This window comes from Gallus gallus, chromosome 13 (genome assembly GCF_016699485.2).
Source record: "Gallus gallus isolate bGalGal1 chromosome 13, bGalGal1.mat.broiler.GRCg7b, whole genome shotgun sequence".
NCBI lineage: Eukaryota > Metazoa > Chordata > Aves > Galliformes > Phasianidae > Gallus > Gallus gallus.
This window is the reverse complement of record NC_052544.1, coordinates 12,337,216-12,355,489: the sequence shown is the minus strand read 5'-3', so window position 1 is coordinate 12,355,489 and position 18,274 is coordinate 12,337,216. Positions and strand designations below refer to the sequence as shown.

The 18,274-nt window shown below is 44.9% G+C and overlaps 1 long non-coding RNA gene across 3 annotated transcripts in view; it reads left to right on the top strand.

Annotated features, from left to right (window-relative positions):
• Window positions 1-18,274, top strand: part of LOC107054528 — an 84,980-nt gene that overhangs the window by 50,572 nt on the left and 16,134 nt on the right. For all 3 annotated transcript variants that reach the window (XR_006931399.1, XR_001468878.3, XR_006931400.1), the window contains exons 2-5: window positions 1,926-2,074; window positions 5,574-5,733; window positions 6,224-6,382; window positions 17,022-17,100. This is a non-coding gene — a long non-coding RNA (uncharacterized LOC107054528). The remainder of the gene's footprint in view (window positions 1-1,925; window positions 2,075-5,573; window positions 5,734-6,223; window positions 6,383-17,021; window positions 17,101-18,274) is intronic.

Sequence of the window (18,274 nt, the reverse complement as noted above, 5' to 3'; positions counted from 1 at the left end):
ACTGGGCGGCCTGGAGAAGCACCGCTTCTCAATTCACCGTGCCCCTGCTGAGCAGTTTAGGTTTAATTAACCTGCATTAATGCCTGCTGGGATAGCATTTTCCATGCCTCCTTTTTCAAGGGGTCAAATGGAGCTGGAGACAGCTGCTGGTGTCTCAGGTGCCCTCTGTACGTGGCTGGGATCCTAGAAATGTTTATGTCTGTGCTGTGGAAATAAACTCTGCTTATTATGCTCATAAAAACCGGTGGCTATAGCCTTGGGCTTTGCCAGCCTTGTGAGCTGCTGGAGAGAATTATTGACAAAACATAAAAATGCTACGGCTCGTGGTGTTGGCTGCATGACTGTGCTCTGTGATGTGCGTTTGTAGGGACAGAATTATGCAGCATTTCTGGATTGTTCTGCAGAGTCCGTGTGCGTGGGTGTTGCAGTTCTCCAGAAGTTATGTTTTCCATTTATATCTATGCAGTAATCTAATTAAGTTTACTTTCTAATGGCAAAGGACCCCGAGGGTGTGATTTGCTTGGCTGCGGCTGCACCCAGCCAGCACCAGAAGTGTGAGCATTAACCACCACGGCAGCACCTCGGATGGAGAGGATGCTGCTATCACTGCTTAACTGCTGGGTACCAGGCAGGGGGAGGTGACAGCTCCAGTTCTTCCACAATTTTAATGCAGCTCTTGACTTTGCATACTTCTTGCCACTCTTTTTGAGGATGTTTCCCTGCTGTTATATGTTCCTGCCTTTTGCTTCCCAACCATTTTCTAGCATTTTCCATACTCTGTTGGTTCCTAAGTAATTACACAAGAAAATCCCTTCCACTGAAACCCTGTTTAACAGACATGGCTGTATCCCTGCTGATGGAGCTCAGCATCATGGTTGGATGTCATGAAGGCTGGGAGGGGGTCCAATCTGGCAGATGATTTAGAAATACAAGGTGTGAGGTCAGGGTAACACTGAAGAGCTCAGTACCCTTCACAGAGCCCAGGCCAGCAGCAAATAAAACAAAGCTAAAGCAACAGTAGGTTTGGGACTGCCCAACTGTGTGTCCCTTTTGTCCTTGGGGTTATATCCTTAGGGTAGGTCGGTAAGATGTATCGGAAAGTTCTGACATAGCTCATCTGATATGAAACACTGTCTCTGAACTGGAATTGTTTCTAGGCAGACAGCAAAATGGTAACAATAACCGTAGTTCAAAGTATAACAGTGCAATGAGCACTGGGACCCACTACACACACGTGCAAATGCCTCCACAAAAGACTTTATCACTTAAGTCCTATTTCTTTATGAAATTACATTTCAGTGGGCCTCTGCTGCATCCACGCTTGTTCCTTTGCTGCAGAAATAATGCAAAGATTATTTTTCTTCTTGTTGGCTTACGATTTGCCTGTCCTAGAAGTAAAACAAATCTCAGAATCTGAAACTGATGCAGCTCTTCCTGCATATGGAGTTCAGACTAGCTGTGGGTTTTATAAGGTGCCCACCAGCCCCTGATTGGTTGCATCAGAGCTCTTCTGGCTTTCTTTGTATTTCTGGAAGAGGCTCTAGATGATGTACGAAGGACCTGAGCCTACTGAGACAGGGGCTGATGAGCCAGAACTTCTGGTGTTGTGCAGCTGAAATCTGATCCTCTTTTTAGAACACCCAGAGCAGTTCATGTCCTGGGATGTATGGATGTTAAGATATGCAGTCACTGTCCTCTGTAGGAACAGGAGCAGCAACACATCAACAATGTGATAGAAGTGAAGGCAAACCAGTGTGGCTTCCTATTTCTGGGATCACCAGCTGGGAATCCTCTGGGCTGCCTTTTAGGCACCACTGCTGCTGCCTTCTTCCTCATGCACCATCTGCCTGTGCTTTCTTAGCAAGAAATAGGGAGAACAGACTTGTCCACTAAAGCACTTTTCTGTTCTTATTTCAACATTTCAGTGCATGGGCAGGCAGCCCACCAGCCTCAGCTTCAGAGCAAGGAGAAGACGGTTAAGAACAACAGCAGGGGCTAGAATGGCTGTGAGAAGTTTCTTACAGCATCAGCAAGGAGCTGAGAATCACCTTTTAAAGTCTGCCTGCAGAGAAAGGTAAGATGGCTGTCACATCAGTAGCTTTACCTACTGTGTTCCTCCCAGGGTGGAGGGGACTGCTCACCAAAGAGATGCTCTTCTGAGCAGTGTTTGCCCATGACTTTTTGTGGCTTGACGAGCAAAGAAACTGAATTGCTAAGGAGGTGGTCAGTAGCACATATTTACATAGGTTAATTGCATAGCATAATTGAGGATCAGTTTGATTTTCATTGGGGCTACTGATGGAGACATCTCCCTGACAGTGCTTATGACCGACACCTTTCCTTGACGTTGAATTATGTTTTTTCCAGGCCTTAGTAGGCTGTAGGTAAGGATTTAGCAAGGTCTGTGGGTCACATCAGACCTTGCCTTTGCAGTTCTGGGCATGGGATTTGGTTGTGCCATGCACTGTGGCTGAATTCATTTGGTTTATCATTGTAGTTCAGTGAGGAGATTTCTAAGGAGGAAAACCATTGTCATTCACACACATAATAGCCGTCATTCTGGGTCCCTGATGAATCAGTATTGCAACCTTCCCCCAGCAGAGATGAAGAATAGATTGTTTTAGGTTATCTGAGTCCTTAAAGCCTACTTATAGTAGTCATATTTTCATTTTTGCTAGCCAAGGCTTATGGTCATCCCATTGCCTAAGCTAAGTATGAATGGTTGCAGTGTACTTCACTTCTCCTGGGTGCAGCACACTGCTACTCTTGGTGAACCATTACAGCTACCCCAACACAGGAACTTACAGCCGTCTCCATGTCTCCACTGCTCTGACACCTGCCACCTACCCCAGACCTCCCCTTGGCTGCAATCCAGGACCCTCACTGGCTTTGCAGATGCCCAAACACCCCAGTGGCTGCAGAATGGGAGTTTAAATAAAACAGAGCACTGATGCGGAGATGAAATTAATTAACGTCCCTGCTATTAAACTGCTGTCACTAAGGGAAGACTTTTGTTTTGCTTCTAGGATGACAGCGTTCCATTAGGGGAAAAAAAAGCTTTGAAACACTTTATCATGTTTATTTATCATAAGTAAGTTACATCGTTTTTCTGCATGTTATCACAATGCAGAGCTTTGGCTCTCTACCTTGTGTTAGGAGAATTGCTATGAAAAATCTGCTCTTGTGAGCTCCTCGGTTGCACCAGAGTCTGTCCATTTCTAAGGCCTCATCCCCTGGCTGCTTCCACAACTCAGCAGCTGAACACTGCAGTGAGGAGCCATTCTTTTGCATAGTCACTTATTTCCAAAGATGTATGGGCAAAGTGGCACATACCTTTCAGAGCATATATCAGCTGTGGATTGGTGTTGAGTGACTCTAGTGGCAGATAAACAGCTGTGTGAGGAGAGAAAAGGATCCTTTCCTGTGTTCTATCCTTGTCCCGCTTTGGGTAAAAAGCAAATTGCTTGGGTTTCATGTTACTGGAGGCTTGTGTGTTCCTTAGCTATGGGTATACCAGGAAGCAGAATAAATAAATGAGAAGTAAGGAAATCTTTTTCAAAACCTGCTGGAATGTGACTTGGAACCCTAGGAAAGGACTGCAGCCATTCACACCCACGGACCATCCTGCTGACAAAGGCAAACTTCTCTAGTTTGGCACTGCTAGACTCAATTGAACAATGTTCTTATGTAGGAGTAGAGATGCTGTAGTAGAGATGCTATGATCAGGAGGTTTGGGCAGCAGCTGCCCGTATGACTCCTAACTGCAGCCAGGGCTGTCATTCTCTCACTGTCAGAAGCATTAAATTAAATTAAAACAAATAAGCAACCTCCCCTGCCCCCACAATAGACACCTCTATTTTTATTATGTGAACTAGGAGAAGAAATGTACCTGGAGGGTACCCATAATTTATTTAAAAAAATAGGAAAGGAGAATATCTGCAGTTGATGAAAAAATTCCCAGTCCTTGGGGTATTTGATCAGTTAATTATCCATACTTCAGAATCCATTATTCACACTTTTCTGCTTTCCTCCAAGAAATCTATTTGGCAGCTATATATGTACATATATGTGTATATTTGTAGTTTGCTCTGAGTTCAGCAGGAACAAAAGAGAAGAAAAATTCAAGTTGTAAGCTATTAATAAAGTGCAAACACACACCGGCCCTCTTTGTTTGATGTTTCCCAGTAAGCAGATTGAGACAGAGATTTCTATTATGTCAGGGGATTGAATCACTGAAAAAATGAAGTTTTGCAAACTTGCCTTTGCCCAGCTAAACAACCAAGGACAAACTGCAGCTCCGTTTGGAAGCACGTTTGGCTCACGCAGCGGTGGTGACTCATGTATATTAACAGCAGCAGGGATTTGGATCTCTTGCACCTTGTTGCTCTTATGCCAATCTATTCATCAGCATAAACACCTCTCCTCTGGACAAAAAGGGAGGCCCTGAGAACTCAGACTTACTCTGGCTTGGTGCAGAGATTTCCTTTGACTGTGGTGGGTTGTTCATTTCAGGTAGTTCTACCTGAAGGAGGCCAGTGCAGGGCAGGTAGGAAGCAGGACCCAGTGCTGAGTATCCTGAAGATTTTGAAACAATACTGAGAAGGTCACCTTTGTGATGCAACACTGCTGGTGAAACAACAGTGCTACTTTCGGAGAGAGCTCAGAGCCATTGAAAGTGTTTATGAAGAGGGGATGGAGAGCTTTATATACGCTCCTGTTTTATTTTTTTTGCTGCTTTGTTGAACAGTTTTCTTTTTGTCATTAATGAATTCATGCAGAGATTGTTTCTCTGGCACTGTAACACGGCTGCCCTAACTGAGCCTTGACTCTTTCCTATGGAAAAAGATGAGTGTCACTCATATTGTCCTGATTATGTGTTGTAGGGATTGTGTTAAAAATGCAGCCACTACAATTTATTCTTGAAAAACACACAAACCTTCTATCAGGATAAACAATTCCAACACCATGTGGCCTTTGTGACAGCTGCAGGCCTAAGAGAGACTTAAATGATACACAGAGAGCTAGCAGTGACCTTCAGCAGACTGGATTTCACTCTCTGAGCTGGAGGACAGTTTGTTAAAATGGGATTTATGTTGCCTCTCTCTGTACATTCCAAGATATACATCGCCTGCTTGGGGCTGTATTTTCTGGGATTCTCAGAATCCTCTCTTTTAAACTGTGAAGTGTGGAGGCAGATGAATGCAGCGCTCTGCTGGTATTTGCAGTGCTTCCTATCCCATGGGTAATGTCACGAGGACTAATGGAGCTTTAGTCAGCTCTCGATAGAAAGTTGGGTGACATTTTCAGTGTCAGTCTCTGTCTTCAGAAATATTAGGAAGCATTCCCACTCCAAAAGAGCAGTGATGCAGTGGCACTGCTGCCCGGGGAGGTGGGGGGGGTCACCATCCCTGGGGGTATTCAGGAACTGTGGAGATGTGGCACTGAGGGACGTGGTCAGTGGGGATGGGTTGGTGGGGTTGGACTTGGCGATCTTAGAGGTCTTTTCCAACCTTTTTGGTTCTATGATTCTCTCATTTGGTGCTGTTGGTTTTTTTATGCCATGTCTTCTGCAGGACAGAAGATTCAGTTAGACGTGATTTCCAGAGCTATCAAATGGGATACACACATTCTGAGTGACGTGGAAGAAAATATTCCACAGCTAGAGGAGCTGGTCTGAGGCTGTGAAGATGTGTGTATGATGATGGATCACCTGAAAGATCACAGTCCAAGAAGGTGTGCTTCAGTTTGTAGATTTTATTATTATTATTATTATTAGGGTATCTTATCTGAATATTCATGCTTTTTCAGGAATAGAGTTATGTGATGGGGGCATGCATAACTTCCTATGGGGTAGGTCTGTCCCCAGAATGCATTAAGGCTCCAATGAGACTGTACCAATCAGATGATCACCATATCAGAGGTAGATGAGTCTGAGGAGCTGGGCTGTGTCCCTCAGGCAGATGCTGCAGCTGAGCAGGGTGCCAGCCTGGGAACAGTGCATACAAAGGTAAGGAAGCATGTAATGTTGTAAATATGACATTATGTATGTCAGTGAACCTAATGTCAGTCCACGGTAGTCTGGTTATTTCAAGAACAGAACAGATAGCCAACATATATCAGAGTATCCCTGAGTTTCCCAAGTCTGACTGCAGGGTGGAACAGGAGACAAAAGAAAAGTTTTGACTCCAGATGCTGACATTGTGTTGTGCCTTTTCTATTGTAGGTCAGAAAGTCATGTTACAGCTGTGTTAGGGAACAGCACTTTGCACGTGGTTACAACGTAGACCAGAGAATGAGGGATCCGAACAGTTCATCTCCACTCCAGCCAGCTGGTCGGGACATGTCAGCCTCTCTGAAACTCAGCTCACGGCCTCATAATGTGGTGGGTAAACTCCAGCTCTGGTACAGGCTGACCTTTCCATAAACCTGCTGTGCTGCTTTATATCAGCTGAGCCTCTGGCCCAATCGTTTTTAAATGCCACTGTTTGCCAACCTTGCATTGTTCCCGCAAACTGAGTGTGTTAAGAGAGGATAATTAGGGAGAACATGGTAATTAATACTGCAGATAAAACCCAGAGGTGTAATTTAGCTGCCTGACTCGCACTGAATTCCCTGGGCTGGAGCAGGAGCAGCAGCAGAGGCACCTGCTGATGCCTGTCCTACAGCCTCAGCTCTCTGCAGGAGGCAACCGCACGCCGAGCAAACAGGAGCCCTGAGGTCCCTCCTGAGCCGCTAATGATCGCCTTGCAGACAGCCATGGCATGTCACCATTGATTATTTTCCTATTATAAACTTCTTCCTCCTCTCCCTCTTTGCTGTGATCCGTTGGGTAAACACAAGCAAATAAGTAAGAGCGGCTGAGGTTTGTGCTCACCAAGTGTTCAGAGGAGGGGAAGCACTGACTCGACTGGCAGGTACTTCTTGCTCTGAGGAAGTGGCTGAAGTTAAAAGGGAGTCCGAAGGGACGTGGTGGCATATGGATAAAAACATTTTTCAGGTCTGTGAGGGCTTTTCTACGCTGACAACATAAAGGGCATTTTTTAACACCGGCTGCTGTCTTCAGTGCAGCTGCAAATGACAAAGCATCTCCCATTGCTTAGACCAGAGCCAGCATTGATTTTGTGCAGTGTAAAGTCCTTCTGTTCCTACAGTTTATGCCCCAGTTCTAGTTAGACTTATAGGTTTGCTTAGATAATGCAATCATTGATATGGCCTTATGCTTAGGGTTTGTGTTAAAGCAAGCAGCTATCGAAAATCCACAGGATTGCTTTTTCCTACCCCAAATACTCTCAGGGATTTGGGGGAACTGCCATACTTCTGCTCATGTAAACGAAATTGTGGTTAAACACGCCAATGGAAGGTCATGCTTTTCTTCTGATCTATTTATTTATTTATTGCATGTGGATTCTGAGCTGTTATTTCCTAAAACTCGTTCCTTGCATGATAAATGAACATGTTTTATTCAGGACATTGGAGTGCACCTGACAGATCTGAGCAGTTCAACTGACCTTCTCGGTAAATTTCAGCAAGTGTTTTCTCTCTCTGGGTCTGTCCTTGCACACAGGTTTGAAACCAAAAATTTGCCACTGGTAATTATTACCAGCTGCTAATCTTTGGACCTATCCTTCCCTGAGCCATGACATTAAGGTTGGGCGCTATAACTGTGTATGAGTTGGATATCTGGTCCGTGTTAATTCTCCAATCTTCAAACAATGATTTAGTCCATCCCAAAAGAGATTAGTAAAGGAGGTGTGGTCAATCATTCTCCTGATTTACTCTTTCTCTCTTTGCCGAGCATGGTGGAAGCCTGGCTGCCTAATGAGGCAGGATATCTAATTTTTAAGCAAGTCGACCTATTAAGTTGCAAAATGCAGATGTGAGAGTTTTAAAAACCTCTCCCTGTTCTCTTTATTGTGCGGTGTTTGGCTTTTGTTGTTGCTTTTCTTCTTTGTCTTTGTGTGACGCACACCTTCATTCATCCGCATAGCTTTCCTGATGCAAAGATATGGGTTTCTGCAGTACAGCATGACAGAGGAAAGGAAAGGAGGAGGTTTGTGACAATAGAAAGGCAAAACAAATCCAAGAAAATGAACCAGATGTTATTTTACAAAGCACTATCAGCATTTAGCAGGGAAATAGGACAGCAAAATGTGTGTCCTGCTAGGATAAGTAACCTTGTTTCTGCCTGATTTGTGCTATTTTTTTGCATGGAGAAGGTGGTTCATGCCTGATTGGTCAATAACCGTGTTATACCAAGTCTTGTTGTCCTCAATGATGGTTATAAAAAGTAGGGATTTGTTTTCCTTTTTTTAATTTTCTCTCTTGTTTTCCCTTTCCCTTCTGGCTGTCAGAGTGAATTTGTATCTTCTGGCAACATTGGGGAGGTGGGAAAGATGTCAAAAAGACGACGTAAAATGCATTTTATAGTGAGCTGTTAGGAATTGGTTTGACATTTCTGACAAAGGGAAAGGTTACTGCACGCAGCTTTTCACCTCCTATCTTCTTATTCCTTTTCTTGTCAATCATAACTGAAGGAGAGAAATTTCTCATCATGACTGCCTTGTTCTATGTGCACAGAATATCTGGCAGCTGGGCTTCACTTGGCACCACCAGCCACACTGCCCAGGCTGTGTCTGGTGTTTGGGGACATCTCTCTTGAGTGTCACCTGAGCTTCGGGTGAGGAGGCCGCCATGGTCAGGGGTAGACCTGGTCTCTCTCCCCACTGTGTTTTCCCATCTCTTTTGCAGGAATGAGAAATGTCTGCTCCTTCCCTCTTGCATCCTGCAAGGAGACCTTGAACCGTAGCTTTACTGAGTGACCTCCTATAGAAATTTCAGATCACAGATTTGGAGCTATTTACATAATCTAATGAACCTTTACTTTTAACAACAGACCAATGCCACTGTTGCCAAGTTTGGCACCCAGGGATGTTTGGCATTTGACCTTGTTCCTTCTCCGGTCACCTCCAAGGAGGATGGGCCGCAGATAGATATTTCATGTTGGATATTAGGAAAAAAATCTCCAAAAGAACAGTCTGACCCTGGAACTGCTGCCCAGGGAGGTGATGGAGGAGCTGTCCATGGAGGTGTTAGAGAAGTGTGGAGATGTGGCACTGAGGGATGTGGTTTAGAGGGCAGTATTGGTGGTAGGTGGACAGTTGGATGAGACGATCTTAGAGGCCTTTTCCAACACGGATGGTGTATGATTCACTGATTCTATATAGATAGAAACTTTGTATTGATACAAAATGTGAAGGTAGCACACGAATGGGCGCGCCAGCACTAAAAGGAGGTGTGTTCAGAAAAAGATCTACTGGTGAAAAAGTCTGGATTTTGAATGCAGAAATGTTTTATTGTTGATGCTTAAAACTGCAGTGAGCTGAGTCTGAGGCAAGGGAAATCAACGTGTCTGAGCACTTCAACTAATAGGTGCTTACTTCATGTTTGATTCCTGGATAACTCATGGACAGGAAAAGAGTAAGATCATCTGCCAGTTCAGTTCATTATGAAAGCAGTAATTAGCTCTAAATGGCTTTTGGTTTCTTCTCAAACCCCGCTACAGGGCCGGCTTGATTGCTTCAGTTTCCTGCAAAATGAAAAACTAAAGCACTTTCAGTATTTTGGTAAAAATATGCAAATTTGATTGTTTTTCTGAAAGCAACTGAAAACATAAACTTATTTGAGGAAACTCTCAAGTGTCTGCTCTTTAGCTGAGCATTAACATTTTCTGATGCAGACGCAGCAAATAAGTTTCATTAATTCTTTTTCTTCTAGTCAGAGCTTGCTTAGCAGTTCTGTGGTTTTCATTTAGGTGGGAGGGGGATAAAACCTCTGCAGAGTTTCTGTTTCTGCTTCTGGGTTGCAGCTCTTGGTTTTGCTTTTTTGCCTTTCTGGACTAAACCCAAAGACACCGTTTCCAGAGGCTCAGAGAAGCCTCCAGAGGCAGAGCTTCCCTTTGGCAGGCAGGAGAGCACAATTGCAAAGCAGAAAAGAAGCGCCTTATTTAGCAAGCAGTTGTTGTTCTCTAAGTTGATGAAACAATTAGCTGGAGATGATGCTCTGTTGCTGCTCTGCTCTTTTAATAGCACAGTGCTCCTTGGCCAGGACAAGCTTCTCTGTAGCTTGTGCAAACCAGGTGGAACTACACAGGAGGCTTCACTCAGCCTGTCCCTGAGCCTCACAGAGGGGATGTCCAGCTGGCAAAGGGCAGCACGTTCCTTCTGAAGGAGGAAACCAACCTGCCAACAGGAATACTTGCTGCCTATTGAAGCAGTTAATAAAAACTGGAGCAATCCCCTCCCAAAAATGGCTCTAGCAGCCAGATAGCAGACAACACGTTGAGCACTGCCCTTACCTCCCCATGCCAGTACACAAGGTGCACTATGTTCCCTAGTGAGCACGCAGTGAGAGCTGCTCTGATCTGCACAGGAGTGACAGTTCTCCATACCGCTGACATCCAATATGGATTACACAGAGAATAATGAAGAACAGGGGTGCTGCCATAGATCAGACCAACTCAAGCAGCTGCAGGTCTGGAGATCTGTTTGTTGTTTCTTTCTTTCCCACTACTCCTTCTGGAAGTAAATAGTGTTGTTTGCTGGGCTACAAGCTGAGCCTGATGCTAAATCTGCTGGAAATACCAGGCAGTGGATGCCTCCACAATTCCATGCTGCTGCATATGGATTGACTCCTCCAAGAGTTGCTAATAAACAATTTGATGGCCCAATTTTATCAGCCACACAGGAATGTGAATATAAAAGAACCAAAGAAAAAAAAAAAGAAGAAGAAAGAGGAAAGGAGATTAAAATTAACAGTGATCTCAATTCCCTGAGTTTCAGTTAAACAATCTCATTAATCCTGTCTGCAGTGCATGTACTATGTCTGTGCTCCCCGCTCTGACAGGTCCCCAAATCACATTCACTGCCATTCATTATGTGCAATGGGATAAAACATTTATTCAGAGTCATGTTTTATTCCGGAGGAAAAAAAGCTATTTCTGTAAACTCCAGACATCTGATTAACGGGTGGCACTTCCCCTGCTGGCCCTGGGCCCCGTGCCCAGAGCTGGGTCCTGCTGGTCGTGCTGGGATCGAGCCACCATGAAGTGGGACAGGCACTGGCTTCACCAGATCTTGTGCTTGGAGGCAGCACAGCCTGGTTTCGAAAATGCAATTGTTCTGGAGTGGTCTTGGGTTTTTCCTGATCCCTGGTGTGGTGACATGAACTATCTAATGAGGAATACGTTATATTTTCAGGAGTCTATAGGAGTTCTTGCTTGACCAACCTCCTGCCTTTTAGCTCTTGGGAACTTAGCTCATCCAGTAAGTGTGCGGTCTGTGAAAATGAGCATCTGCATGTTGACCCCGTGCAGATAAACAGCAGAGCTCGTTTCCAGCAGCCCTTTGCCACTGAAAGCCAGCCAAAGCCTGAAATTTAAGATGAAATGTTGGGAGCTGAAAGCAGGTGGGTGTGCAGACACATGGGATAGCCAAGTTTTGTACTTTGCAGCCAGTCTGCAGCTCGCCCCACTTATTGGCAGGTTCAGTAAACCAGATCAGTAAAGGCTTAGGCTGAGGAAGATTCATGGGAGCTGAGTGACACACCTGCTGTTCAGAGCCTTCAAATCACCCAAGAAGCCTTGTTCCCCATCCACAGGTACCTTGTGCCCTAGCAACAGGCGGATCTGCTGCACCCTCTGCTTCTCTCTGGTCAGAATTGGCTTTTTGTTCCCATTGTTGTCAGTGGCTGTATGTAAAGGGAATGTCACAGAAGCCATGGCTAAAAGACAACTATTTCATAACAATACTTTGTACAAGTAACAAGTGCAGTGCAACCAAGATTTCTATGTCTTTCTCATCTGTGACTCAGCCCCACAGTAGAACCCTTCTCAGTTTGTCTCCTTGTGATGTGCCCAACAAAGTCAACGCTGCACCCAGTGCTCAGCCAACACCTGCTCTCAAAATAAGTAGGAATGGAATGTGGCTCTCCAGAAAATCTATGAGAATGCTGTAAACCTTGAGAGCCCTGCATCAAATTTGCCTGAAAATGGCCAATGCATTTAGGAGTTACTAGGGGTTTTAGTCTGTATGCTCTGTTAAGCTTTGTTTCCTCAGGAATGCAGGCTGAACTATTGCTCAGCCTTCTTAAGACAGTTATGCTCAAGTGTACATGCTGCTTTAAATCAGGAAGCATGAAAACAAATTAAGGTTTTAAATCACCATAGATCAATTACCAAGCAGCTACTGCAACCTGCTACCTCTGCTGAACTACCGTGCAGGCAGAAACATCTAAATCAGTGCTGCTTAACCCACAGCTCTCAAAACACGACTTATTTGGTGCTTCTGAATCTCAGCCCTCTGCAACCATCTTGCTTTCAAATCACCGTAGGAATAATAAGAATGGAGCTCTCTCTCCATGGGAAGGGTTCAAGTGTTCTTGTAGCTCGCAGTTCTTCTCAGTCACCCAACAAGTAGACGCAAACTGGTGCTTCCATGCCTGGGATACGTGTATTTAATTCTTCTGGCATCTGTTATTCAGAGCATCTTCAAAATGTCTTTGTCACCTTTCATCCCAGTTGCTTTCATAACGGGAGTTGCTTCTTTCTTGAAAAGCAGCTGTCAGTGGGCTGAGCTGAGGTACTAGGCTTTAGGTCCTATCTAGACTAGAGTTCCAATGCAAGGATGATTACCTATCATCTGATTATGAAGCAGCTGAATGTCATAAGGCAGAAGGGACCTTAAATTTCTGTTTTTGTAACCCCAGATTGGAGAGTGCATCTTTGGGCTTTTCTGATCTACAGCAGAACAATGTTCCTATAACTAGAAACTACTCCATTTAGTTCCTAAGGGAAGAATCCATCCAAAAAGAATATCACCATCAGTAAAATAGCTAACTTTTGGGAAGAAGATAGCACATGCTATAAAAAAACACGACCCCACAAACAGAATTTCCCCCTATAGACTGATAATGACTCATTTCAATGTTGAAAACATAATTGAATTGCTCCTTGCAGCAATTAGGAAAGCTTGTTGATGTGCAACTACTTAACTGTGTTTTGATACTGTGGACTCTCTGTGGCAAGCTGCAAGCACCATTTTGCCTGTGAAATTGGTTGATCTTTGCTGCTTATTTTTTCCCAAACTCCATCCTATTCCAGAATGTACAGAGATCAGAAAGTGGTAGAAATTTTGGGGAGGCTACAGGCCTGAGTCTTTCCCAGCCAGCTGTAATGGCTGCTGCCCAGTGGCACGTTAAGTGTTTCGTAGCTTGTGCCATTAAACTGTGATTGCTTCTGTCCACACCGTTCCAAGTGAGGATGGCTAGCAAAGACTTCTAGGTTAAAATGTTGTGTCTGAAAGGGATTTGGAAGCAGTTATGTATATGCAGCTCTTGTAAAACTCAGGCATCCAAAGAGAAGGGGATGTGGGAGACGTCTGTGGGCACAGTTTAACATCTGAAGACAACCTGTGCTCAACACCTGGATCAAAGCAGGTAGGATGGCTAGAAATGTAATAGAAATATTATGTTTTCCGTCCCCAGTGGCCAAATGGGTAAACACCTTCAGCATGACTCATTGCCCCTGGCGGCATCTGGTTTGGATGTTTAAGCAAAGGCACAAATCCTGACAGGGACAGATGTTAAAATAGCAAGGATAGAATTCACCTCCTGTGGCATGGAATTGCTACTCCAGCCCAGGCGAACTTCTGTTTAGTGATGTTTGCTGATGTATTCATCTCAAGAGGTAAGGAAAAGGTTGTTTTTCTCTGCTAAGGGGAGTCTCGGAGATGATCAGAGTCACTGCCCAATGACATGTGGGACCCAGGGAATGAAAGCTGTGCCTGTGAACATCAGGATTCCTTGTTAGGGGATTGTGCAGGGAAAAGCCAGCACGTCTCTTTGCTACTCTGGCTGCCTGCCACGTTCTGAAGTATGAGCCAGCTCTGTCTGGGCAGCTGGATCTGCTTGAGGACTCTGCCAATGACGAGGCAGGCAGCTTGTGAGCATGAGAGGTGGTCAAGCTGTCAGAAAGCATCCCTTCCTTGGAGCTGTTATGGAGAGGATACAAATGCAGAACCAGCTCCTTTGCTTTGGCCAAGACCAGCACCCTGGGTGAAGAGGCACCTCCACCTGCCCGTCAGCCATTGTGACTTGGCATGGGCAAATGGATGAAGAGATTTGATTCTGGAATCCAGCATTTTGGGAAGGCTGCGCTTTATTTATGTACTTCTTAATCTAGCATGCCTTCACTTTACAGATGCAAAATTATCCTTTTTTTCTCGAGTCCTATTGTTAGCCACCTGCAGTAGTCACAGTCAGCAGTTATGTCAGCACAGCCAACCTGTGGCATCCCAGTTGGGAGCATTAGGAAAGAGTGGAATGATTTGATTCTGCTGCTGAAACATCCTGGAGGACAAAAGCTGTGCCCTCCAGGTCAGCAGATTTGAAGATAAATCAGAGTGTCTCCAAAACACAAAGAGAGTTCAGATCCTGAGTTGCTCTCAGGATAGGATGAATCACAGCAAGATCTAGGATGCTTCTCTGAAACTGCTGCCATGAACATCACTGAGTGAACCTGGTCAGTTTTTTGCAATCTGTATTCTGTATGAGTTATGTGCTAGTACATTTTGCTGATAAAATACAGTTTCACGTATAATAATATTTTTGCACTTATCGTCTTGTTGATATTGTTAAAAAAGGAAGAGAAAGAATGTATATTCAGTGAAAATGGAATGATTTCCCTGGTCTTGGCTGATTAACGTTGACAGTAAATTTGGAGAACTGAGAGAGTTGGGAATTTCCACCAGCTGGCAACTTAATATTCATTATGAAAGCCTAGCAAGAGTTTGTCATTTTGCCTTGCACTTGGAAACTCGTTTGCTCAAGACATTGTTGGAATAGTCACAAACATCAGAAAATGTCTGTGATGCCACCAGGGAGAGATTAGTTCCAGGGGTGGTATGGCTGGGAGGCAGAAGAGCCCCATGAAACAGCTCAAAAGAGGCATCCCTCTCCTTTGTAATGGAGGAAGGGAAGACATAGTTGGGTCAGAAAGTGGGGATGTCTGAAGGATGTGTTTTGGGAGAGGGCTGGGGGAACCTGGGAGGTGTCTGCTGCTGCTCAAACCCGAGGGAGCTCCAGCAGAGTATGGCTCACTGCAGGCTTCTGGGTTCATGGGGCTGCTGAGTGGCAGAGGGCGTGTTGGGTGCTCCCTCATGCGTGCCTGCGTTGACTGGCACATTCCCCAGGGGAACTTTGTGTTATGTGTCACTGTGTGTGCCACACTTCAGCTGGGGCTGGCAGGGTGGCCAGGAGGTGTACTCCGCCTGTATAAATCTGATTGCTCACTGCTGTAAGTATTTCCCCACCACCACAAGGACCAATCCATTTGTTTGTTTGTGCCTTTTTTCTTTTGCAAAATGGAAAAAGAAGGCATCATGGAAGAGAATAGATACTTCTTGTAGAAGCATTTTGTTTTCCTCGCTGTGCTGTAGAGATCAATAGCACACAGCGACTGAGCGTGGGAAGCATCTGAGTGCACCCCTTCCTGAGCTGGGAAAGGGACAAAAAAAGGGAGTGATTCAATGAATCCTGAACAAATTAGTGCTTTTCCTGATGGAACAAATCCCTTTCTTCCACATTCATTTCTCTCTTTTTCTTATTCCCCAAAATAGAACACAAAAATTTCATCTCCCAACTCAAAAGGTTTTTTAATTTTCTTTTTGTTTATCTTACTTAAAAAAAAAAAACAGCAAAAATGAAAACAACAGCAATCAGATGCCAAAGTGATTCATTTGGACAAATGCATCGGTTCATCATCCGGGAATGAAACATCAGTAATGGTTTGCCTTTAAACTGCTAAAATAACTCCAGCTGCCATGTCATGAATTCTCTTCAGCTGAAGCCACTGCTGCCACAGCCTTGAAGACCCTCTGATCTTGCAACAGCTAAAATGGGATTAGGGAGCAATTATTTACCTGCGTGTAAATACTTACTCTAAACTCGGCTGATCTAATTCTGGGCCTTTGCATCTTTTTGCCTGTTTCTCATGGTAAATTCACTATTGGTAGAGTTGAGCAAACACAAAACCGTCCGTCTGTCGTTCCCCCCCCCCCCACACCGTTTTTTTTTTTTGTGGTTTTGTCTATTTCCAAATGTCGTTTATCCCCTTTAAAAAAGCCAAATAGCAAAACTTTGTTTCCGACAAAGATCTGAAATGAAATGTCATGCTTTGCCTTAGGAAGCTGTGTTGATTGATGGATGGTTTCCAAGCTGTCAGAAAACCCCACACTGCGATGTTCACAGAGCACTAAAAAATATTCACCTCTACAGATGAGGAAACCAAGGCATGAATGGAGATTCCCCTCCCCAGTGTCTGGTGGCTGATTCCCTTTGCTACAGCACCGTGTTGGCTGAACCCTACAATCTTCTCATTTGTAATTATCAGATAGACCAGATCTTTCCTTTCAAAGCTTCTGGGGCAGCAGCACTAGCAGTTGAGCAGGGCTTTGCAGGTCCAACCTGTGCCTCCTGCCCTGCCCTCAGCATCCCAGTCCTTGCCCAGGTGTGTGGCTTTGGGCAGGAGGACCCCGGCACAGCAGCAGGAGGTGATGCTTTTTGCATTGCCCAATCCCCAGTGGCATGGGTTAATTGAATGGACGTATTTCATTAAACACAGCCTTCACCATCTGTTCCATCCCAATTATTAATGAAGAAAAAAAAAAAAAAGAACATATTTCTCAATTACAGTAGTGGAGGTGAGTTATCAATGGCTTTAAATCCTATAGTTTTCCTGTAAGGCAACCTCACAGTTAATAAGTTTAATTCAGTTCTTTGGCCCTGTCTCACCACCACTCATTTCTCTCTCCAAAATAGCAGTTTGGAGACTTCCTCAGAGCAGTGTCCCCAGGGCTGTGACTGGGCATGATGCTGGAACATGATGCTGTTTGCCCTGCTCATGCCTGGAACAGAGACAATGAGGCAAGCGCTTCTATGAACTGCTGTGGTGTTGTTCTTTCTTACAGGTGATAGGAATCCTACCTACCTGCAGCACCGGGTCCCCAGCTCTACCCTGAAGGAAAACATCTTCCAAGCTGAACTGAGGTACTGAGTAAAAGATCTCTTAGTTTCTTGACTGATCCAAGGGATGGAACACCAACCCTACAAGATAGGCTGAGAGAGCTGGGGCTGTTCATCTTGGAGAAGAGAAGGCTCCAGGGAGACTCAAGAGTGGCCTGTCAGTATCGAAAGGGGCTGTAAGAAGGAAAAGGATAGATTCCTTAGCAGAGTCTGTTGTGATAGGACAAGGGGAAATGGTTTCAAACTAAAAGAGGGGAGATTTAGATTCAATATAAAGAAGGAGGTTTTTTCAGTAAGGGTGGTGAGGCAGTGGCATGGGTTGCTCAGAGAGGTGGTGATGCCCCATCCCTGCAGACAGCCAAGGTCAGGCTGGAGGGGCTCTGAGCACCTGGTGGAGCTGTGGGTGTCCCTGCTCAGTGCAGGGGAGTCGGGTCAGATGACTTCCAAAGGTCCCTTCCGCCTCAAACGATTCTACGATGCTATGGTTGCAAATAACGCTTAATATACAGACAGGCAAAGGTTGCCTTCTGAAATTAGAGAGCTGGCGGTATAAATCACTGCTTCCAATCATGTCCTGCATCTCTGGCTGCTCGCCTGGGGTGTTGGAAATGAGTGCCTATGAGCTGGGAGAGGCAGGAGGTGGATGCCGCAGCAGACGCCTGCTGTTGTCCTAGGAGATGGTTTCCAAATCTGGAGGCAGGTTTGCTCTGACCTTTAGGAGGCAGCGCTGATTTGTTTTGTTGCTGCGCTGTGTTTTCTCTTTGTGGTCCCATTAATCATTTTCATTCAAATGAAGGCTGCGATCGGGCGATGCGCAGAACTCATTTCATCCAGCCTTTGTGTGCGTGATTGTGCGCCTCTACAAAAATACCGCAGCCAATTCTGTTAAATTATTAGTCCTGTATTTTTCAAATTTACTGTCGCCCTCAGGTAAAATTGCTGCTGCGACTAAATAAAACCTCTGGAAATGAATTCTGGCTCCTGACAGCCCTTAAGCCCTTGGGGCATTTAAATTCTGGATTTAGCGGCAGGATTATTACTTCAGTGCAGCAGTTAACCATGTCTTTAAGCAGAGTTGCCCATAATAGTCGGCCCTGATTCCGCAGCACTTTTATAGTGAGGATGGGGAAATGGCCCCTTTTGTTACGCATTTTTAACGTAAGTGGTGGGATCAAACATCGGCGCTGGTTTAAAGACC